Source organism: Perissodus microlepis, chromosome 23, assembly GCF_051167445.1.
Source record: "Perissodus microlepis isolate ML-2025 ecotype Zambia chromosome 23, ASM5116744v1, whole genome shotgun sequence".
Taxonomy (NCBI): domain Eukaryota; kingdom Metazoa; phylum Chordata; class Actinopteri; order Cichliformes; family Cichlidae; genus Perissodus; species Perissodus microlepis.
The window spans coordinates 4,707,078-4,732,610 of record NC_140482.1 but is presented as its reverse complement, the minus strand read 5'-3'; the positions used below and the strand labels follow the sequence as shown (position 1 = coordinate 4,732,610).

Here is a 25,533-nt window from a genome sequence, read left to right as displayed (position 1 = left end):
AAATAAAATGAGTCGCAAAGTCTAAAAGCAACATTTCTCTGCCTGGGCTGTACCTCTGCACGTTAGTCTGTTTCAATGTGTGACCCCCCACCCCCTCCCTGATCAGTCGGGGGTGAGTGCACTAATGTGCCTGGAGGCCGTTTTAATGAGTGTTTGCTGGAAAACGAAAAATACAAGAAGGATTTGTACGTTTTCACAACGGGGGAGTTGCGTAAGTACTAGTAAATAATTTTCTCGAGTGTGTACGTTACACATGTTATTTTTAAAAAAATTGGTATTATTATTTTGCTAGCTAGCAAACTCGCGGGATAAAGGATTGAAGTGCACTCAGTGCGATACAATACGGTGCCGCTATTCTAACAGTTAGTTATTGCAGGGTAACTTGTAGAATATGCTGTGAATTTAACCAAGATTACACAGCAGTAGCAGTAATACGAGTTACTTCCCTCAAGTGAAAGCGTTAAACGTTAGCCCGATGCTTAACTAGCCAACGTCAGGCTTTCTGATTGAAGGCTAAAAGCGACGTTGTCACCAAGTAAACAGAATATTGATGATATTTTTGTGTATTGCTGCAGCTTTTTCAAGTATTAACCTGGTGTCTTTGGGAACACCTTAGGGGGAAATGACGGTAATATGACTGAACCATATGGGAACAAAGAATAGGCACTTTTTTGTGCTACCGAAGTTTCCTCCTTTCATTCAAAATCTGTTTATCATTAAACAATTTAAACATAATGGCTTCAAGCTCACATTGAGGCCTGTGGGGCACTATCAGCCACTGAGACAGTAGACAAGTGACTATTTCACACTTTAAGGCTGCCTGTTTATTTAAGGGAGATGAACAGTACATTATAACTGTACATAATAATATCAATGATGATAGATTAAATAAATAGGTTTTTGAAAGACGCTTGTGCATTTTTAAAGTCTAAAGTGTTGAATTGATCTGAGTATGTCATCTGTTCAAAGCCTCTCCCAGTCAGTGCTGTTCTCTATGCCTGTCTTACTCTACATGATGTTATTAGCACAAACACTTTAAAGGTGATAATTAGGTCTACAACAATAACACAGACTGCAATGTAGTTAAGCGTCTTACAGTTAGTTTTGAATGAATGAACTTAAAAAACAACACAAGCAAAGATCTGTCTCCTCCTGTTTTTTGTGTCACATAAGAAAGAAGCATCAATATCTGATGAGAAGACTTATTCATTTGGCCTTTCACGTGGTCTTACTCAGGTGATGCGAAGTGAAATATGCATCCTTTTTATGGTAATGTGCTGGAAAAGTTTGAAAATGGACATTAAACGTGCTTACAAAGTGCTTGAATTTGACCCTGAAAGGTGTATGAACCCAGAAAAAGTCACACTTGGAGTAAAAAACTCTCATAGCAAGTTAATCATATTCAATTGATTTGATGCTTTCAGCACAAAATTTAGCCACACAGTCAGGACAGCGTCTGATTTGCCTTCATCGGTAAACGTGTTTATGCAGTACATAGTAACAGTGTGGCTGAGTCCTCTGGTTCAAATCAGTTCCAGTACATTTGGAGATGTAAGTCTTAACCTTTCACATGCATCGGGAAGGAAAATACAACCAACATTTAAATGTCTTAATTCAATTTATTTTAAGTGTCTTAATGAGCTGCTGCATGTGAAAGTTAGCAACCGTTGATTTTACTGGCCAACAGTTACTCAGTGTTAGCTCATTACTCTTTACTCTGAGTTGTTGGAAGAAAGCTTGTCTGTTGTTGGTTAATCTGATTCCTGAGCGCTTGTGTTTGTGCTCAGCCAAAGACGTTGTTTTTTTAAAATGATGAAGCAGCTCCGCTCTCTATAGTATTTATTTGTTGGAGGGAATGTGTTTTGATCATCCTCATGTTCATTTCCAACATGATATTCTTATTCTTGGACTCTACTAGAGTAGCTTTGCATGCTTCTTTATCTTAAACGAAGCTCCTCTTTTTCTCCTCTGCCTGAAAAACAGGGGTTGTGGCTTTAAGCTAACTTTACTCTTATTGGTTGATATTAAAAAGACTTGCTATTAATGATCAAGGCTTTTTTAATATCATGGATCGGGTGTTCTTTTTATTCATGCTTTTTTCTGGGGTCTATGATGGATATTTTTGCATAAATTAAGATCTGATTAAAAATATTAGTCTCACACGTTGCATTAATTTCATTCAAAAGTGAGTCAGGTAGGTGTTAAGTAGAAATACAGCAGAATAGTGAAATTAATCTTGTATTTATCGTCTAATCTTGATCACATGTTCAGCGCTCGTAAAAATATATTTGGAAAACAAAAATATTTGTGCTTATTATTTAGTTTATTTATTACAGAGGAAAAAAACATGACACTCTTCCTCACCACTTCCATTCAACCTCTTTCCTCAGGACTCATTTTAAGCTGCGTACAGAAGGATTCAATCAGTCTGCAGAACACACACATGCATCTGCTTCAGTGGCAATGAATGAAAACATCTGGCTGTGTTATCATGCATACTGAAATAGGAAAATAAAGTAAGATGAATGAGTTGAGCGCTCTGAGCTGGATGTCTTTCTGAAGTACAACTCTCCTGCCTCTGAGCTTCATGTGAAATGTCTTTACTTGCTCAAATTTAATCTCGTAAAAGTCGATCAGAAAACTTATGAAAGCGTGTCTAACTTCCTGGGATCTAACTCATTTTAGATATTTGTTTCTATGTGCTGCGTGTGTTATTTGTTATTCAGATGTGAAGTTTAAAAAGGTTTAGCTGAGTCTTCATTTAATAAATGTTATTTCTGGGGTTTTGTTTTGCTTGCTAATCGTCGATACTGTGACGGTGTGTCACTGTACAGATCCTCCAGGGAAAATGTTTTTGTTTTTTCACATTTTGACTGTTGTGATTCATTATTTCCACCTTTCAATCTTTCCCGTTTCATTATCTAACACACACATTATTCTCTCCCACTGCGCTCCGACTTTTTAATTCTTTCAAAAAAACATTTGATCTGCACAGTACTGCCGAAGTGCAGCGATACATTGTGAAGTGCACATTTCCATTTCTCATACAGTACCGAGCAAAAGTCTTGAACCACCCCCTTATTTTTTCATGTTTTGCCAGGTCAGTCTGTGTTAACGGTGTTATTAACTGCATTCTTCAACTAAAGAAGTGAGAACAAATGATGTGGGGTCTTGTTTTTTTGCAATAGGCTGCAAGTAAATGTGTAAAGATACAATTTCAAATTGGTTCTTTGTTAAGTTTTCTGGTCCTTTCCGTGACTTAGGTGTCTGTTTATGTTTGAATGTTTCAGAGATTAGTGTGAAGGGTCTTAACAGACAAAAACTGGTCAAATACAAGCCCTGGATTAAAAATCAGAAACACTTTAAAAAGCCTGGAGAGCTATTCCTTAATACCACTTTAAAGATTACAGGGAAGTCCGGATCCCTGGAAGCAAATGAGGGATGGCTCAAGACTTTTGCACAGTGCTGTACATGTCATGTTCCCTGTTTTATAGCTCAGCTCAAACTGACACGTTCTCACTAACTGCTTCTCATTTTCTCCACAGTAAACTTTGACCACTTCCAGATACTGCGGGCCATCGGGAAAGGAAGCTTTGGAAAGGTAATGCGGCCTCCATTTTTCACGCGACTTGTATATTGTTTGCCCTTAATTACCCACCACAGTCGTCATCTCTAAAGAATCAGTGCAAGCGAAGCGAAATGTGCTGGGATTACACTTTAGTTCTCGTGTGCTGCTGTTATTTAATAACAGTTATAAATGCAGCTTATGTAATTATTTCTATAAAGTCAGTTAGAGGAGAGCCGATTTATATTTCATCTCACTCAATCTAGGTGGGAATTTTGACCCCACGTCTCAATTTAATTACACAGCAGCAAAATTCTGCGGCTCTATTTGTCATCGCGCTCAACGGTTGGGCTGAAGGCAGGAGGAGAACTTGGTGTGTGTGTGTGTGTGTGTGCTGCATTTTGTGAGACCAAATTACCCACAGCTCTTTTCAACCTTGTCACAGGTGCCAAAATCACCGCTGGTGGCCATTGTTGATAAAACCGTCATTTTGGATTAACTTGTGGGCCATTTTCTTTCACCTCCTGCCGAAGAATTCCTTTGTGTACACATTGAACGTCTGGATGAGACTTCAGTAATGAATTCAGGACTGTGTGTGTGTGAGATACACAATTGGGGCTCCAGAGATTGGAATAGTTTACCTTCATTTTAAATATCACTGCCCTGTGCACATTGTCGGCTTTAAAATTCAAACTTAAAGAGTTTGTAAGTAAACTGGCTGAGATGAGACAGACGATGCACCGGGTCCTCGTCTGAGTGCTGGCTTTCAGTTGTGCTGTCTCTCTTCCCCAGCCATGCACACACAGACACTGTGCTACACTTACACAGTGAGACAGATGCTCACAGAGACGTCCAGATACATTTTGTCCTTGCTGGAGGTCATCTTGTGTGTGTTTTTTGGCCCACTGTGGCCTCACACCGAGCTGCTGTTTTTTGAACACTTTAACAGCACCAGTCTTTAGCTTCCTGTTGAACACACAGTGTGGGGTGGGGGGGTAGGAGGTAATAAATCAAGTTTGATTATCCTAATGTATAGCTGTCTTTATGTTAAGGATTAAAATGAAATTCACAAGAGGAAGGTGTTGGTGTGTGTGGTTGGGAAGAGAAGGGAGAAGCTAGAATGAAGCACAAACAGAGGGAGGTGTTTGCCTCTCGCTGTAGCGCTGTGAAACATGATCTGTATATTGCAGCTTGTCGAGGTGCTCCAAGAAAATGGGTTCATCGGCATGCAGCACTGTAGATGTGCACGTATGCACTCGCGAAAGAGAGAGGATGCTTGTGTTGCTGAGCTCGTTCTTGCACAGCGGGGAGATGTGGGTGTGGCGGAGGTGTGGTCCCGGGCGCGGCTGCAGGGGAGGAGTGGTGTGGTGAGCTCAACGGGGCCGTGCTGGAGACGCAGGTGAGAACAGCTGATGGCGTTTTGGACTGATGATGGTTTCCTTCCCTTTTATAGTGAGACGGGAGAGGAGCGGGAAATCATCTGAGACCGACAGCTGTCAGACTGTGGTCGGTCATAACACAGGAAACTATAAATAAACGTGGCATCTGGAGACAAAGACCTGTGCGTGTGTGTACCTGTGTGTAGTGCATTTCACAGTGAGGTAGGTTGGGGCTACCTCATAACTCCCCGCTGTGAGGCTGCCAGATGGGAAAAAGAGGAAACCGCCTCGTTCTCCTGAAACGCTCATTTTCCTCTGCTCACTTTTCATCTTTACAATCTCAGCACTTGGGTGTGTATCTTCTTGCAGTGGGCCTCTCAGTTTCATTCTTATTCATAAGAGCTCCTCTTTGTGTTATTTAGTTTGTACCTGAAAAGTCTAATTTATGCCTGAGTACACAAGTACAAATAAAAGGAGTACCACGTAATTTAATGGGTCAGCTTGGGTCCAGAACTGAATTAGAGATGATGTAGGGCTGTTTTAGGTCTGAGCCACTAACCTGACGAAAACGCAACACAACTGCTGGTAAGTGCGTGTTGTTTAAAACAGATAGTTGGAGAGGCAGGTCAGTGCTTTTAAAGGTTTATCAGGTGCCAAATCATTTTATAGATGTGAAATGTAGGACTGTGCAAAAGTTTGAGCCACACCTTAATTCTAACATATAACTTGCTGGGTAATGGGAAACGGGTGCAACAGTTTAAATTTGAAAAGTTTACATGAAAATACAGTATAAAAGGCGTCATACAGAGTTGATATAATGAGCTAATGAGCTTGAGCATCTTTATCTTCAGCACGCCCTGAACTCTCTTAGGCACATTTCTTTGGAATTCCTTTAAGTAGTCTTCAGGAATAGTTCTCCGGGCTTCTTTAAGGACATTCAGAGCTCTTCTTTCGATATTAGCTGCCTTTTTGTTCCATTCTCTGCCGAGATGATCCCACACGGCTCAGGTCAGTCCATGAATGATGGTGTTTCGATGTGTTTAGTAAGCTGCTGCCGATCAGACGCTTTCCAGATGGTATTGCATGGTGCATCAAAGTCTGGTGGTACTTTTCATAATTCCATCAATTTTGACGAAATCCCCAACACCCTGGCTGAAATGCAGACCCAAACTATGACAGAGCTGTACAGTAGTTTACAGGTGGTTGTAGACATATTACCAGCAATTTCAACCAGAAATGTCAAATTTTGGTTCATCACTCCACCAGACCTGCTGCCACTGATTTTCAGTCCAGTTCTTGTGTAATTTGGCATCCCTCAGCCTTTTCTCCCTGTTCCCTTCCTTAATAATGGCTTCTTGACAGCCACCCTTCACTGACACCATGAGATGAGGCTTTGGGTAACACTAGATGGATCAACTGAAGGACCAAGTGCATCTTTCAGGTCCTGTGTCAGGTGTTTGCTGAATTTTTTTTGACATGACTTTCAGGTACTGTTCCTCCACTGTAGATAGATTTTTCAGCCTGTCCCCTTTTTTTCTGTCTCCTACTTTCCCAATCCAAAGAAATTAAATGGTGTGTTTCTGTGACAGGTTGCTAGTAACAAAGTACCTAAAGATAAAATTTAAAATTGGTTCTTTGCTAAATTGTGTGTTTTGTATTGTATTTGACAACTCGGGTTTGTCCCCTTGAGTTAGGTTAAGTGGTTTAACCCCCCCAAAAAACAAAAATATCGCTCTGAAAGTGATCAGGTACAAGGACTGGACTGAAAATGGGTGAAAAAGCAGTTAATGTCCAAAGAAAAACTTTAAATGACCTTCAGAAAGTCTAAAGAAAGGAAGAAGAAGAACATCTGGCTCAGTACAGGCAAAATATAAAGAACCGAGGAGAGGCTCAAGACTTATTCACAGATAATCAATCAAATTAATCAAGCGTCATCTGGAAGCAGCCTCCTGGCTGTAAGAGCGTCTTGTTTTTGTCTCATTAACTGTCTGGTGGCGCTCACAGTAGTCTGCTGTGACGGGGTCCTCGAGGACTAATGTTACAGGGAAATCATTAGGAAAGTGCTTTGGACTGAGCTTTACTGAAATCTCAGTTTTCCCCCTGTCGGAGAGCTCCACCACCTCCACCCCCCTCCTCCTCCTCCTCCTATTCCTTCTTTTTAAACGTCAGTACAGGTACCGTCTCCCTCCCATCCCTGTATTTTTGTTACATAGTACTTAGTGGCTGTGCTCACTGTTCAATTCAAGTTGGTTTAAGAGAGATGGTAGTTTAAAAAACACAAAAACAAGCTGTTTTGGTAAAGCAATATATATGATTATTAAAGATAAAATATAGTGTTAATTTTGTTTGAGTTCCTGCCGTCTCTCTTTACTTCTCACTCTGTTTTGAAGCATCTGCCTTCCAGCAGATGGGGGAGACTGTAATGGCAGCTGCTTTCCAGGAGGATGTAGCTCATCTGTATCATTTCCTGCTCTCTCTTTTCCTCTCTAACTTTTCCCTGTGTGCATCAGACTTTCGCCCCCCTCTTCTTTGTCACTCCAATGTTCTCAGCTCAGGCTGCATAGGAAGCTGGCATTTCTCTTGCCGGGCTTATTAAAGCCTGTGCTTTAGAGCTCTGGAGGGGGGCTAACACTCGAGGGGGACATGACAGTCATTGGCAGTGACAGCAGTTTAGTGACAGCTTCCCAATGTCAACAGTCACATGGACAGGTAAACATCTAAACGGATAGAAGAGAGGTGGATGGAGAGAGACAGGGAAGGTCAGAAGTTGTGGATGACTCAGCGTGCGGTTCCTGCGTCTTCTTTCCCTGCGCCGTGCAGCTGCTTCAGTGGGAATAAAGCCTCATTAGGATGGAAATGGGAAGGCAGACTAACAGAGACGGCTGCTGGAAATGAGTGGGAGTAAAAACGAGATGGAGATGAGGGAGTAGATGATCAAGCCTTCAACGTTTTCAACTTTTTTTTCTTTTTTTTAACATCCGTTGGGCTCCCAGACGGCCAATCAGTCCTTCTGTCTCTAAAGACTGACAGTAGCTGCTTTTTACTTCTCATCCCTCCCTTCTTTGCACCTCTCAAAACCAACTCTCGTCTTTACTTGATGAAAGTTGGTTTTGCAGAGTTAATCTTGCAGCTCAGCCACAGCATAGCCCTCGGCAACCAAGAGCATGCTAGCGGGCCGTTGTTATTATGTTATTACTGTGTTTTTCGGAAAATAAGGCACTCTAAAAATCAGTCCTTTGATTTTTCTGGAAATCGACAGTGCTCCTTATAATCCGGTTCGCCTTATGTCTCTACCAGCTTTGCACATCTACAGACTGAAATCCTTGCCCATTCTTCCTTCCAAAACAGCTCCAGCTCAGTCAGATTAGATGGGCAGCGTTTGTGAACAGCAGTTTTCAGATCTTGCCACAGATTCTCGATTGGATTTAGATCTGGACTTTGACTGGGCCATTCTAACACATGGATATGTTTTGTTTTAAACCACTCCATTGTTGCCCTGGCTTTATGTTTAGGGTCGTTGTCCTGCTGGAAGGTGAACCTCCGCCCCAGTCTCAAGTCTTTTGCAGACTCCAAGAGGTTTTCTTCCAAGATTGCCCTCTATTTGGCTCCATCCATCTTCCCATCAACTCTGACCAGCTTCCCTGTCCCTGCTGCAGAGAAGCGCCCCCAGAGCACGATGCTGCCACCACCATATTTGACAGTGGGGATGGTGTGTTCAGAGTGATGTGCAGTGTTAGTTTTCCACACATAGCGTTTTGCATTTTGTCCAAAAAGTTCCATTTTGGTCTCATCTGACCAGAGCAGCTTCTTCCACATGTTTGCTGTGTCCCCCACATGGCTTGTGGCAAACTGCAAACGGGACTTCTTATGGTTTTCTGTTAACAATGGCTTTCTTCTTGCCACTCTTCCATAAAGGCCAACTTTGTGCAGTGCACGACTAATAGTTGTCCTATGGACAGATTCCCCCACCTGAGCTGTAGATCTCTGCAGCTCGTCCAGAGTCACCGTGGGCCTCTTGGCTGCATTTCTGATCAGCGCTCTCCTTGTTCGGCCTGTGAGTTTAGGTGGACGGCCTTGTCTTGGTAGGTTTACAGTTGTGCCATACTCCTTCCATTTCTGAATGATTGCTTGAACAGTGCTCCGTGGGATGTTCAAGGCTTGGGAAATCTTTTTGTAGCCTAAGCCTGCTTTACATTTCTCAGTAACTTTATCCCTGACCTGTCTGGTGTGTTCTTTGGACTTCATGGTGTTGTTGCTCCCAATATTCTCTTAGACAACCTCTGAGGCCGTCACAGAGCAGCTGTATTTGTACTGACATTAGATTACACACAGGCGCACTCTGTTTAGTCATTAGCACTCATCAGGCAACGTCTATGGGCAACTGACTGCACTCAGACCAAAGGGGGCTGAATAATTACGCACACCCCACTTTGCAGTTATTTATTTGTACAAAATGTTTGGAATCATGTATGATCTTCGTTCCACTTCTCACGTGTGCACCACTTTGTGTCGGTCTTTCACGTGGAATTCCAATAAAATTGATTCATGTTTGTGGCTGTAATGTGACAAAATGTGGAAAAGTTCAAGGGGGCCGAATACTTTTGCAAGCCACTGTATGAATTCTGGTTGTGTTTACTGACCTCGAAACGATTTTATGTACACGGCGCTCGAAAATCTGTCAAATGTTTTAGTACGACTTTGCTAAGCTACGAACCCGCACCGTTTAATGGATTGTCGGAGCATTACGGCTATCGTAGTCAGGAGCCTCGCGGAGTGATACGTACTGTGCTCCAACATAATATTACCGTATTGTGTGTTTGCTTAACCTCTTTTTAAGTTTTGTGGATATTTACATGGTTATGCTGAGGATATGTCGGCCAATTTCCACTGGAAATGCCTTTTGGTTAAACTGTCAGCAAGGAATTTGCATTTGCACTGTTACATTTTTATATAACTTTAATGCACATGAAAAACAGCTGCTTATTTAAGTGAAAATACATTGATGGGTTTTTTTGCACAAATGAAGTGGAGTTGTAAAGTATTTTGTCTCGTGTCAGTTATATCGTTATCGCACATTTTCAAATTTATATCGTGATGAATATTTTTGGCCATATCGCCCTGCTCTACTTCTACAACACGCCTTGTGTAGATGAGTTAGTGAGGCAAACTGACCAGCTGTCTTATTGTGTCTGTTGAGTGTTTGGTTTTGTGAACGGCCTCTTTAATGCACGAGGGTGTGACCATCCACATCCTTGTATCTGTCCACTGTCAGCCATTTCACTTTGTGCAAATTTGGCCAAGTCTTCCAAGTGTGCGTGTTTTTTTCCTTCTGACCAGATGCAGCTTTCTGCAACATCACTTTCATGTCCTTATACTGATCACCACACTGTGTATGTGCGCTAAAACAGAAATCATTTCACTGCTCCTTCGTAGTGGCAGGTTACAAAACGTCATTAGATGCTGCGTGGCCGTACAAGATAGACTTTGGTTAGCAATAGGGCTGCCACGATTAGTCGACTAGTCACGATTACGTCGACTATCAAAATCGTCGACGACTGATTTAATAGTCGACGCCTCGTTTGAAGCTTTGTAAGATCACAAAAGACGCAGGAATAAGTAGTAGGATTTAAGAGTGTAATAACGGACTGAAACAGAAGATGGCAGCACTGCATGTACAAGGATGCCAGCTGCTGTTAAACCCCGAAGAAGAAGCTGTGTCCCAGAATTCATAGCGCAGCCCAGCTCAGTTTCCAACAATGGCGGCAGCTAGTTAGTTTTAATATTACTCTTATTATTCTTTCTGGGTCACAAAATAAAGTTTAACATATTTTCAGGCGAGAATGTAACTGTGTAAACCTCAAATATCTGCTCAGTTTATCAAGACACCACATATTTTCAAAAGCGCTCCGACGTTTTCGGAGACGTCTGTTACCCACTAGCTCGATAGCGAGCCGGGGGCAAGGCTCACTAGAGCCGTGAGAACACCGGACTCCCGGCAAATCGTTTTCAAACCCACCGCCGTCTTTCGCTACTCAGGTTAAACATGATGTATAAGTCACTTAGATAACTTAAATATTTTATTTTTGGCTTTTTTTTAGTATTTTATTTGTTCCTGAGTAAATCGGTTTGGCTGAGATTAAAGTTCTAGTTTTTACACAGCTGAATAAACGTCAAGCAGACAGCTGATTATCAGAAGTGTGAGATGCTCGAGAATTTACTCCGGTGTCCTGTTATATTTTAGATAGCAAGGAGTTTATTAAACTTCACCGAAACAATCTGCAAATTTCATTAAAATTTAACAAACTACCATCTTGTCTTTATTTTTAGTTAGCACAGACCTTACACACTTAAAGCTGTAAGCTAATGATAGTTATATAAGAGCAGATGCTGCTGGTGCAATAAGCTGTCCGTTTTATGTCCAATGGATGATGATCTGATTAATCGACTAATCGCAAAAATAATCGGTGACTAGTCGACTATCAAAATAATCGTTTGTGGCAGCCCTAATCTGTATATTGCAGCTTGTCGAGGTGCTCCAAGAAAATGGGTTCATCGGCATGCAGCACTGTAGATGTGCACGTATGCACTCGCGAAAGAGAGAGGATGCTTGTGTTGCTGAACTCGTTCTTGCACAGCCGGGAGTTGCACGTTTTACTTCCAATGGATGCATGATCTGATTAGTCGACTAATCGCAAAATTAATCGGTGACTGGTCGACTATCAAAATAATCGTTTGTGGCAGCCCTAGTTAGCAACAACTCTCTGAGGCCTTTACTGTGAAACAGAACGCTGTCTTATCCGGCTAACTTCAAGGTTTAATGTGGGATTTTTTTGTAATCCACGACATAATGCCAGGTCAACTCATGCTTTGAACCTAATCTGCTCCAGAGCAAATCATGTTCAAATGTGAGATCAACAGGTAGAAAATCACAACCTACTAACCAGGAAGACCAAAAGGAACAAAATAAATAAAATCCCCGATCCTGGAAGATCCCTCAGACCGCTGTGTGCAGAGAGTAGGAGGGTGTAAAATTTTTCAGCAGAGTCTGATGTCTTTGTCTTTCCATGATGAGCAACAATAATGAATATAGATTCTCTACAACAACTTTATTGTTTTGGAAGTATTAATATATGATCCCAAAACTTCTACATTTAACCTTTTAATCAGACCAGCAAAAATCTAGTATTGAATTTTAGCGCAGTCATAAAAAATTGTTTGCTAAAAGCATTTTTGCAGCTGAATATTTTAAATTACAGTTAACTTTACTTTTTGGCTGTTTCACCTGTAAGACATTAAAATAACATGCTAAGGTTTAATAGTCTATAAGGAATACACTCTGAGCCCTGGGCAGTGTTGTGCTAATAAGAGAAGGTTTGTGTGTGCAGTGAAACAGTAATTTTTGTATTTCACAATTTATTGATATGTTTGATCCTTTCTGACCTGCGTTAATGAAGCAGCCATTAGAGCACCATGTCCGCTACAATAGTTCTGTAGTTTGATGCTTGAGTCGTTGCAGACTTGTTGAAACTCCCTCACCCGTCAAAGCAGCGTCTGTGTTATTCGAGTCCAGCAGATGGCAGTGTTTCACTGTCATATGACGGCTGTCTGAAGCTTCAGCTGGATTATTCGTTTAAATTAGATCGTTTTATAAAAATTACAACAACAGGCCTGAACCTGCTTAGCTCCAAAGAGCTGGCTAAACAATGGGGCATGTTCAGAATCTTCCTGAAGTTTAACAATTCCCCAAAAAGCTACACAAAGTGAATTTCCATATAAGACAAGAAAGAAAGAACAGGGTGTGACGTGGAAGGGGCACTCTGGCAAACAAATTACTGCTTTTATTAAGTTACAAAACTTGCAGTCTTGTTCACGAGTGATCGGAGAAGGGAACAGGAGATCGACAGATGGATTGGTGCTGCGGCTGCAGACTCTTTACCAGTCCGTCTTTACCAGTCGATTTACGTCCGTACCCTCTGTCACAACGGGACTGAACGGACTCACGCGTAGGCTCTGAGTAGGGAACAATAAAGGGTTTTTATTTACAGAAGCACCAGGTGATCTATTTACAAAGTGGGGAAAAGACGGGTTCTGGGACTCCACACACGAACAGGAGGGGGGAAAGACACTTGCAGTCCACACACGCTCCAAAGTCCTCACTCCATCCACGCTCCACGCTCGGCTTCACACTCCACAAGAAACACAAAAGCTCGCTCCAATCCTCACACACTTGATCGCTCAGGTAACACAGGGGCAGGTCCAGGGAAATCTATTCACAGAGATGCAAAAGGTTACTGTAAGAAGATCGCTAGGGAAACACGAGAATGAACTGAGCTGGGGTTAACACTGACGAGAGTCGGCAACGGTCCAGCGACGAGAAATACAGGGCTGCCATCTTATAAGGGGACAGGAACACTGTTGGGTGATGAGCCACAGGTGTGACCAGGTGCGTGGGCCAAGGGCAGGAGCCCACAGATGAGCTCCGCCCAGGCAGTGAGAGAAGGAGGGACAGAGAGGGAGGGAGAGAGCGGGGACAAAATCAAAACAAAAAAACACATGTAGCCACACTGAGGCGACCGGGTATACACAGGGACCCTGACACCTCCACAGGACAAGACTCAGCTGTCCATCTTGTCAGATTATAATATTATTTTATGCCATGTTAGACCCTTAATTAAAGATGGTGAATTATTATGTAGTTTTAGTTTGCATTATTCTCCCGAATTAGAAGAAGGTGATAACTATTGCATTTGTTAAGCTGAGTTGCATTACATTAGACTGCTGGTTTATTGTGAATGAATGATATTGTTTTATGATGCATTATACTGCTGAGTTATGAGAAATACTGTTTGCAGAAAGTCATCGCCTTATTTGTCTGATTAGAAGAGAACAGAACATACTGGAGTTTTCTGCCCCATCTCAGCAGGAGCAGATAAACAGGGAGCCAAGGTTGTAGCTTAGCCACTGTGTGAGAGAAAGAATGTGAATGTTTAGGCTTTTATGATTAGGTGGGGGCCACTAGAGGCTATAAGAGTTTGATCAATGCTCCACCATTTTGAGATCTGATGCTGTCTGCGTACGGTGTCCATCTCCCACGCGTGTGATCATTAAAATCATCGTTTGACTCAACCCGGCCGGACCAGTGTTGTTATTGTGGTTTTTCCTCTTGTATCCATCCCCAATATTTGAATCCGTAACAGTTTGGGGGCTCGTCCTGTGGTATTGGGGTGGAATTTTGGAGGTTTGGACGGTCCGAGGTTGTCGAACGGACAGGCACAAGCCAGTGGTCTGACGTGAGTGGGCATAAGCCGGCTTAAACAAAGGTAAGGCACTACCTGTTGAATTATTTCCAAAGTGTGCCAAATTGGACATGACAAAATTGAAGTCTACTCACTGAAAGTACTGGTAAATGTCTGTTTTGATTTTGATGAAAAAATCTCATGAAGCAGTTAGAGGCTGCTAAGAAATTAAATGCAGTTAGAGGCTGCTAAGAAATTAATGCAGTTAGAGGCTTCTAAGAAATTAATGCAGTTAGAGGCTGCTAAGAAATAAATGCAGTTAGAGGCTGCTAAGAAATTGAGTTAGAGGCTCAAGTAGTTTGATAGGGAATTGGTCATTTAGTGAGTTAGAGGCTCCGTTGGTTATATGGTGGACCTGAGTTGGTCATGTTGTGAGTTAGAGGCTCCATTGACCACTAGGTTGCACCTGCCTCAGTCAGACTCTTGTTTTGGGGTGCTGACTGTTGTTTCAAAGTGTTATAAATTATTATAGGACGGCAGTTAGAGGCTGCTAAGAAGCGCATAGCTCGGAGTTTACGCTCCCTCCTGGCCGTGGACGCGCGACCTTGACCTGTCGGCGAACAGGGTTAGTTCAGTTTGGCTTAACTGTGGGGTACGGGGCATCCTGGAATAAGCTAGGAGTTAGAGGCTCCTTACCGTGTTAAACGGTATCTGCGCTTTTTTGGACACTGTTAAATTGAGTTAGGGACTTTAGAGATGAGGCCAGATACAGTTAGAGGCAGATACCGGTTAATTGATCACAAAAAAGTTGGACTTTCTTCGGTTGGACCCGTTAACTTAAATTTGTCAAAATTGTGTAGGCGCTAAATCTGCCAGGCCTGACAGTGGTTGTAAATATAAGACGTCTTTGTAATATAAAATAATAGAGCTGTGTGTGAGACGAGACTGTGTGTGACGAGAGCGCGCTGCAGCGCTGCGAGCTATTTTTAGACGGTGTGTGAACATGCAAATGAGGTGGCTGCTGTGAAGCGCATGGAGGACTTTTGCTTCCTGTTTAGCGTGTTTTTTGAGTGTTATAATTATGATTTGCAAATACTGTTAAAGACCTGTAAATAAGACGCTGATTTTGCTGATTATAATATTACAAATAAGGTTTTGAATGACTAGGGTGAATGTTTGATGTTTGGCTGGGTTTTGATATAGAAAAGACAAATCGTGCATGATTTAGACCGACACTTCAGTCGGCAGTGTAAGACTGAGTGATAAATACAGCTGTGATTTGTTTCAGTTTTATGGTGTGAAGCAGGATTTATAAGATTTTTAAAGTAACTCTTGGTTCAGCCCAATAATATAAGCGGTTACATTTGATTTACTGTTGGTTTTATCATAATATAGGGTGTGATCAAGCACGAATTTCAGCTGTGTGTGTGACAGGAACTCTGCATGCCCATAAAAGGCAACGGCCAGACTGTGAGAAGTATGCATGGTTTTCAGAAAAGAAATAGTAAGTGAATGTTTTCAGAAAAGAAATACTAAGTAAATGTTTTAGTGTGTTAATACAGGTGGATTTCTCCCAACCTGGAAACCTGAGTACAGCGGCAAAAGCATAAACAGAATTGGGACGACAGACAGGCCAAGCTTTGGCTCAAAAGTTTACAGCTTGACCCCAACTTTATCCCCACGCTGAAAAGAAACTTAAAGGACATCTTCTCCTCCAGTTATCGGTTACCATCACTGGAAATTTGCAGGCAAGTTTTTGACTGAATTGTTATTGGCACCATGTGTCCCTGAATCTCACAAGCAAGCTCTAACTCCTGGCTGAAGACATGGAATGCTGTTATTTAAGGTGGGGAATCAAAATTTGGGAAACAAAATAAAAACACACACACAACCAGAGAAATGTATGAGAAAGGCACGTGTTAGAGAAATGCCTCGTTTGAGAAAAAGTTAAATTAACCCACCTACAAACGCACACACACGCAATGAAGAAACAGCTTACATTCATGAACACGTGAAGATTTTCCAGCAAGGTTAAAGCAGCGAAACTTAACATACACCTGTTATTAAATGATAAAGTTTATCCACTACTAACAAATAAACTCTCTGGGTTGCAGGACAACAACTTAACTTCAAAAAAAAAGACACTGGTCTGACCAACCAGTGATGACACGACAAATTTAGTGGTTAGAAGATTCAAATTGTGACATGTTTTCTGCTGATTGATTAATACAAGTGATTACTGAATGAAGGAAAATTCCTTTTTGGGCTTTTAAACATGATCTTAACAATTTTAACATGTACCTGTGTTGTCCTGTCAGCTTGGTGGGTTATGAGTTGATTATATAGTGAGAAAAAAAAACAAAAAAAGGGGGAGAGAAGGCTGACACAGGGCCTGGCCCCGTTGTTTCTCCCCTCTCTGAATAACACAGCCAACACAACATCATTTTCCTGTTCGTCTGTTTTTGTTTTGTTTTTGTTTTGTTTTTGTTTTTTCTCTTTATGCTTGATTACAGGCTGCTTTGCCGAGGCTGACCTGGACTCCTGCTCTCCCCTCTACCATCTTTGCTCTCTCCTCTACCATCTTTGCTCACTCCTCTACCATCTTTGATGTGACCCTGACCAAATGCTACAGCAGCTGGACCCACAACAACAACCTGAAAATGTCAGCAGAGCTGCAGGAAAACGATCTCATGCAGCTGAGACGGAGAGCATTAAATCCAAGGCCCGTTTCACTACACGGGGGAGATTTCCAGACAGCTTCAGCTAACAGAGCTCTGACGAGACGCCCATTAAGCCCAGAGGAAAAGTGAGGCCGAGCAAAAGAATGCTGACCTTAACAACTCTGCATTAAAACTGTGCAGGACAGTGACTGACCAACACGGATGATCGGGCAGCAAAAAGGGCGTGCCAGAGACAGGAGGAGTAACTGAGGTCAGGAGGCACCTCAGAATGGACAAAAGCACCAGAAGAAAATAAGCTGAAGGCACAGGTGTCGGGGCTCGGCCAGGAGCTGACCTCTGAGAAGAGCCGGACAGCAGAGCTGCAGAAGGCCGTGGAGCAAAGCAAGGAAAACATCAATAAACTTTAATCTGACGTGTACGGAAAAGACTCTGAGGTTTCTGCCCTCAGTAAGAGCTCAAGGCATCAGAGCAGAAACTGAGCATGGCTCAGGAGGAGCTGGCTGATAATCGAACCCATCAGTCAGGCTTGGAGTCCCAGACACAGGACTTGAAACCAGGCTGGAGCTTGCTGGAGCAGGAGGTCGCCAAACCTGACAAGAAGCTCCAACAGCAGGAGCAAGCCCTGAGGGAGCTACAGAAGCAAAAGGGTCAAGTTAAGGAGGAGCTGGACAAGGAGAAGATGCAGGACACTGGAGAAAAGGACTGCCTCAATTGGGGCCAGAACCAGTATGGACAGAACTTTGAGTAGCAGCACCAATGGATGCAAACAGACTGAAATGGAGGAGGGCAGGACCCCAGGACACGCCTCAGGCCGTGGTTTACCCAGAACACCAGAACAGGAAAGTGATGAACACAAACACACACAAACACACACAAACACACACACATCTACATGCACTGACTCAGAATGAAGAGAAACACACATATGAACACATATGCACTCGTTGATTCACTGCACACACACACACACACACACACGCGCTGAGTCAATTGAGTGAGAAATGACACACACACACACACACATGCACACGCTTGTGCAATGAAGAGTGATACACACACACACACGCTGCTGCAATGAAGAATGCTTTACTAACAAATGCTTATGCTGACACGCAAAATGCTGCACACAAACATCCAAATACAGAATCTGTTACAACAACAAGAAGCCATTGATTGTTTATTGGTTAAATGCATTTCATGTCACCCAGAGGGCGTTTGTGTAGATTTAGGGGACAGGGTCTAAGGCAGTTTGGTTATGAAAACAATGTCTGTGCGTGATGTCTGTTTATGGCTCAAGGCCTCGACTGAATTGTTTACTGTGCTTCACACAGCCTGATAAGGAGCAGTGGTACAGAGTGAAAATGATGAATTAACGGAGTGAGATTTATATCGGAGCGCCACATTTTTTGTGATTGAGACTTAATTGAAGGAGGAACACACTGAAAAAAATAAATAAATAAAATCCAACAACTCAATTTGTTCTCATTGAGATGACACGATACAATCTAATAAGAGTGGTTAGCTGCTGAACTCACGGAATCCACAACACCGCATAAGATTTCAAACTACAGGAAAATCACTGGAGTTATAAGAGGCAGACAGCGACACACACACCACATGCATGCTATTGCTATTTATTGTGGATTAACCTGTCAAGGACAAGAACAAAATAATTCTGCATCAAATACAGGAAATCATAGCTTTCCTGTATTTCCTACATTGTTGGCATGCTGGTTAGTGCTGTTGCTCCACAGTAAGAAGGTCCTGGGTGCAGGTCCACAGTCTGGCTAGTTTGCAGTGGTTTCTCTCTGGGTGTTCTGGTTTCCTGCCACAGTGAAAAGTCATGCAGCTATTAGAGCTAGGTTAATTGATGATTCTAAATTATCCATGAATGTGAGTGTGAATGGCTGTTTGTTTCTATCTGATAGACTGGTCAGCTGTCCGGGGTGTACCCTGCCTGATAACCTATCACTTCAGGGTTATTTCCCGGCCCTGCTGCAACCAGGATAAAGATAGGAGGATGGTAGTTGTTGTAGACCCATTCAGTTTTTATGGTAACCAGGATCTAGACTTTGTTGAGCCGCATGCAATATGAAGACAACATGTAGTATTTAAGTGACCAAGTAGAATTTGAATAAAGGTTATTGAATAGTGTTGAAATAAACTGACAGAATTGAAGGATCAAAATATTCCAGGATCTCAACTTACTCCATCTGAACATGTTTCAATCGTGTTTTCTGAACACAAAATGCAGGTTTACTGAATATGAAAAGGTTGTGTTGATTTAACTCAGTTGTTTAAGTTTCTGCCAAAGCAAAACATTTGTGTGCAACCAGTGTCCACTATTGAATCAAGTAAATCCAACATGCTTTTGTCAGGGCAAAAAGGAGTTACGGTCCCTGTATTCCTACACAATATTGTCCCAGGAGGGAGAAAAACCTTCTGGTGAATTTTAGTTGATTTTTGGGTTTTGCTTAACACTAGGTTGATTTCATCAGTGAGGTTTGGATTGTTTTCTTTCTCTAAGAGAGAGAAAGATGGTTTTATGCTTGGACATGTTTGCAATGGGCCCCAGTATTTGTTATTATATGAGTATTTTATTGGTTACGTTTGTTTTTGCTTTTGTTACAGTGCACTGAAATAAGAACATCTGAGAGGTGTGATCCACCGGTGGTGATATTTTGGTATTTTGTGAGTTCCTGATTTAACAAATCAGCTCTTTAATCCAGGCCTGAGAGATTGAACTTTGAACTTTAAAGCGCCATAAAATATTCTTACTGGAAACAGTCGCAAAGTGTTTTTCTCCATGATTATAATGGGCTGGGGAGAAATTCACTTATATGGGACACTGATCACATGAGAAGTCCTGAGCCTAAAAGGATTGCAGCGAGTCAATCCAGTCAAAAAACAAGGAACTGTTTTCCTTTAAAATGATGACGTCATCTTGCTGGTGAGGGAGGCTCGAATAGGTTGCGCGTGAGACTCCATTATCAGCAACTTCTGGTATGAATGTGTGTGGATGTATGCATGTGGTTGGACTGTGATGGACTGACGACTAAAAGTTCTAATGGACTTGATACTGAGACAAAAACGGTGCCGACTTTAGGATTAGTAAATGTCCACAAACAATTCACCCAGCCTATAAAAAAAGGTGGATGTTTTGTCTTGCTTTGTTTTGTTTTTACAGGAACAGAAGGATGACAGAGACTAAAGGGGGAGGCTGTAGCTTCACATGAGCGTGAACTGCAGACTGAACCCTTTGGTGGCTAATTTTGAGTTACTGATGTTTGCATTAAGAAAATTGTGTTTTAGTAGCTGTGTTTCGATTAATGTATCACATTATATTGTTGGGAAGGTTAAATGCTAAATTGAAGAAAAGGTTTGATTTCACTCATGACTGAACATGTTATTATTAACCATAGCAGCCCACTGTAAAAAGTCAATTAACTTTTATAGAGGAAAAAAGAAAAGAAAAAAGCCAAAAAAAAAAAAAAAAAACACTCTATTGAGGTCTGTGAATAACAGGGGAATGATAGACTTGTCACATTCAAAATGGAGATATGTAAGGATAAACACTGGTCCCCATCTTTTAGGTCCTTTCATTGAAATAGTCAATAATTCAGAAAAGTAGAGATATAACCGACAGGGGCATGTGCTGAGAGGTGGTGCTGCACAGGAACAAGAGCAAAATAAAGAAAATTTTTGTGTTTAGCTTTGAGAAATTCAAATTAAAATGTACCATTACACTCAGAGGATCAATATGAAATCAAATATATGCTAATTTTGTATGAAGTACATGACTGGTGACTGTTCTGTCCTGAGCTTTTGTTTTTACAGCACCCACTTGACCACACCAACAGTTTCTCGCCACCAAAAGGGGGTACTTGCAAAGAATAGGGAGGAATATCATCAAAACTGGGAAAGGTAAGCCCCAAAAAAGGGGGTGATAACACCATAACTTTCACTTATGGTCAAATTCTCAAAATTTGACCCCCGGCTTGAAAAATTCTTCAAAACATTTAGAGACGGAGTGGAGTTTTAGATAAATATAATGTGCCAAACCACATGCGGATGGAGAGCTGGAATCGATAAGATGGTGAAATAACACGCAGGAAAATATTGACCATGTTGATTATGTTTATTCAAGTGTGCAGAGATTGGCTAATCTGACAAGGAAATGTTATAAAATGAATTGTCGGAACAGTCAGCGTTAAAGTCACCTTTGACAGTCCAGAGCAAGGTTATTATCGTTCATAATTCGGTCTAAACTGCTGCAAGTGAATTGGAAACAAAATTTGAATGAATTTAGGACACTTCATACTTATAACACAAGTGATGGTAAGCCATAACTTGATTAGGTAAAGCTATTAAGATAATTGTGAGCTGCCTTGACACAAAGAAAGTGGAGTCCTTCACCCTGAAAGGATGGAGTGATGCTCTGCCTCTGTAGTCAAGTTCAGACATAGGCCTTAAGCAATCATGAGCCACTAATAAGCATGACAGAATTAATAAGCTTAAATAAAGCACATTGGGTGAGCGACCCTGACAAGAGAAAATCTATGAGCACGCAATGAAGTGGATTTGTTAGAGCCCGTTTAACATCTGTCTTTCAGAAAGATAAATAAATAAATTGATTTGCATTAACAGACACACATTAAAAAAAAAAAAAAAATCCCATTTGACACTGATCAATCCCTGTTCAAATAGAGTACATGTAAACGAAATATCGAAAACTAGAAGTGAAAAGAAAAAAAACATTTTCATTAACAGAAATAAAAATAAGAACAAAAAAGGAAAACTAACTAAAACTGTAATGAGCGTTCACAAAACTAACTAAAATTAACTGAAGTTATAGCAAAGTGTGTTTAGTTTTCATTGAGGTGTGCGTGTCCTACCATAGTCAAGGGTGAAAATGAAGTTTAGTTTCCAGATTTTTTCTTGCCGTCTCATTATGCCAGCAGGTGGCAGCACGTTAGGCGAGTCGTCTGTGTTGCTGCTCCGTCCACGCGCAGAATCATGTCAGGAAAAGTCAGGAGAAAGCGCCAGAGTCCAATTTGGGATTACTTTAAATATGACTGTGTTTAGTATAAAGCAAGTGTCTTGTAGTGGAAAGAGACAAATTATGAGGGACACTTCTAAGGGGAAAAAATCCCACTTTACAAACCTTAAAGTGCACTTGAAAAGCCCACACAAGAAGGCTGACCTGGCTTACCTTGAAAAGGTAAGGGGGAGCACACTCCCCCTTTTGTTTTTTGACTCCCCCTCCTCAGAGAGCTCCCCCCACTCAACCCTCATCCCCAGAAAACAGAAGCTAACCCCATGCAAGGCAGCGTGATGCATCCCAAGACAGCAGGACGGGGACATCTACATAACTGTGTGAGTCAGTTGCCTTCAAAAAGTTTATCAATTCACTTGAACCAAAATTACGAACACCGGCGCTGCAAGAGTTTATAGTTTCAATACCCAAGGATAAGCAGAAGAGCATGACTGATATGATGAAACTGGGATTTTGTTACACTTAATTATTACAAACACAACTAAAACTATAACTGAAACTGATCAAAACTAAACTGAAACTAAGGATTTTCAAAAAAAAACTAAGCTAAACTAGCAAACAATTGGTAAAAACTAATTACGACTGACATAAAATTGAAAATCTGAAGTCGAAGCTAAATAAAAATAAAAACTAACGAAAATTGCAAATCTATTAGAACCCTGATCCAGACTAAGATGGCATTGGACATCTTCAGGGCGGAAAAGGGTTGGTGTGACCAAGGTGTGGGTTGGCTTGGTGTATGTATATTTCGAGATGATATGGCTCTGGATGGACCAGTTACCAGGGCATGGAAGGAGGACTGACTTATCAAATGAGGAGAAGGAATTTTCTGGGATTGAAGATCCTCTGGGTGAGTGGTTGACTAAAAACATGCATAAAATAAAAGCTATTTTTCGTTATTCCTTGGTTATAGATTGATAATTGGCCACATTTACAGCTGTATTGACTTGTTGTGGACGTAGTCTACTTCATGTTTAAGCACTCTAATTAACAGATTGAAAATAGAGACATTGAAGGAAGAGTATGCAGCGCCACCCTGTCAGATGCCAGTGACGATGGGGCTCAGTGATGAATCAGGTGAGCTGGATTCATGGCTGAAGCAAAACAAAGTTTCCCCTGCTGTGGTCAGTGAGGGAAAAACAGGGGGACATAAAATTAAAAGAGGCATGGATAAACGTTTATTTGTGAAGTTTGTAAACGGGATAAAAGGGGGTGTTTTACTGTTATTTTAGCATCAGCATTATTATTGCATCAGAATCATATAACAAGCATTGCATTAATGATTTATTGAAGCTATTGACATTATATTAACATTTGTGTTCCGGTGATTGTCATAACCTCAGGTTAATCTTCTATTTACAGGTGTCAGGATAATCGTATGATCTTTCATTGCAGGTGTAACCATGATCATTTTTATACATATTGCAGTTTGTTGCTCATTATAGAGTTGTGCTCGAGTTAATAAGGGTTAAAAGCTACAGTCAGCGCGATGGAAAATGCACCACGTGAGGAAAGATAAGGAGAAAAAAATAAGTCCCCCCAGACTGAGCTCCAACAGGGAGGTCAGTTTGAGAACAGAAAAAAAACACCTCTGCACATAGCACATGTTATTCTTTTGCCTGCAGTGTGAACATATGTGGGTTAAGTAAGAAAGTAGCCGCTTCTGTCTAATTTAACTAATTTTTTTTTAAATAAATTATTATTATTAACAAACAGGAAAAGTGAACACATTTTCTTTTGGCAATTTACCAATCAAGTAAAAATATTTTAAGTTGCGTGGACAACAACGTGCCCAATAACAGCTTATGTCTTAACTTAATGTGATTAACTTGAGCACAGCCTTTTTTGCTAAAATAAATGTACAAGTTTCATTTAACTTACCTCTACATGCTTGCGCAGGTTTGATGTGGAATTTTTAAAAGCTGCTAAGTCGGTCTCTCTGGGCAAACACAGCTTACACTGCATAATAAAGCTGTTGCCTTTCTTGCACTTGAAGCCGAAATGGTCCCTTAAATACGGCCGGGGGTTCACATCGGTTTCTTCGAGTTCAGGGTCAGCAGAATTCGATGGGGTTTCTTTTTTCGCTGGATCCGTACCACCGATGTCAGACTCCATTTTTATCGTGACCCAACGCTAATTTGTTCTACTACCCATCATTCCCTGCAGTATTTCCGAAGCGCAATGTTTTTTTGGTTTTTTTTGTTTGTTTGTTCTTTTAATTTACTCAGTAACGGGTGTGATTGAAAATGTAGCGAAGTACAATACTTTTTAAAAAATATACTTAAGTAAAAGTAAAATTACCGACTTGGAAAATGACTTTAAAAAGTACAAATACACAAAAAAAAACTACTCAATTACAGTAACGCAAGTAAATGTAATTCGTTACTTTCCACCTTTGGAAATTATAAATTTTGGGAAGTGTGCAAGAAGAAAAACCAGAGTGCATGTGGTGATGTGATGTGTGTGAGAGTCCAGTCCTACACCTGGTTCAGGGCCCGAATAGCCTGAGGGAAGAAGCTCCTCCTCATTCTCTCTGTTTTGGCCTCAAGAGAAGTGCTTCCCAGACCTCAACAGTGAGAAGAGTCCATTATTGGGATGGGAGAGGCCCATCATAATCTTCCTGGCTTTGGTCAGCAGGTCAGGAAGCTCTGATCGAATGATGCGTTCGGCTGAGCGCACCACTCTTTGCAGATCTCGTCTGTCCTGCTCGGTGCTGTTCCCAAACCAGGTGCAGATGTTTCCCGTCAGGACGCTTTCAATGGTGCAGGAGTAAAAGTTCTTGAGCACCCTCAGTGGCAGATGGAAGTCTCTGAGTCTTCTGAGGAAGAAGAGACGCTGGTGGGCTTTCTTAACCACGGTGCTGATGTGACAGGACCATGACAGGTCCTGATTGATGTGGACACCCAGGTATCGGAAACTGTCCACTCTCTCCACTGGTGTGCCACTAATGATGAGGGGCTTGTAATTCCTGCTTTGTAGTGAAGTCCACGATCGGCTCCTTAGTCTTGCTGACATTAAGGAGGAGATTATTCTCCTGGCAACTTCCTTCATTGTACAAATAAAACTTACATTCAGATTCCCTCTCACCACATATCCAACCCGATATCATGACCAGCAGCTTTACAGCTGTGGCTCCAGCTGTTGCACACGTTCTTCTCTCTGCCAAAGCAACACTGTCCTGTTAATAGGATTTATTTTATTCATATATAACTTTGTAAAAAGCATTTTAATGCTGTGAGTAATGATTTTACCGCTGGGTGACTGTTACGCGGCTCAGCTCAGTCGGACCAGGATGGCCGAGTGGTGAAGGCGTTGGACTTAAGCTCCAATGGATATGTGTCCACGTGGGTTCAAACCCCACTCCTGGTAGAGAAATAAACCTATAGCCAGCGTACAAATGATCCAGAGGGACTGGAGAAGATTGTGTATGTTTTCTTAGGAGTGACAAAGCCACACGGACTTTTGGATGTGCTGAAAATTCATGTGGATGTGTCCTGTTGAATACAAAAATGGCTGTGGTGTGGAGGATGATCCAATCCAACATTATTTATAAAGCACTTTAAAGTACCCAGCGCAGGACCAAAGTGCTGTACAGTAAATAAGTAAAAAAAACAAA

The 25,533-nt window shown here is 41.5% G+C and overlaps 1 non-coding gene across 1 annotated transcript; it reads left to right on the top strand.

Moving 5' to 3' along the window:
* The first annotated feature begins 25,203 nt into the window (after positions 1-25,203).
* Positions 25,204-25,286, top strand: trnal-uaa (transfer RNA leucine (anticodon UAA)). The gene has a single exon. It is a non-coding gene; the product is annotated as a tRNA-Leu (tRNA).
* The last annotated feature ends 247 nt before the right edge of the window (positions 25,287-25,533 follow it).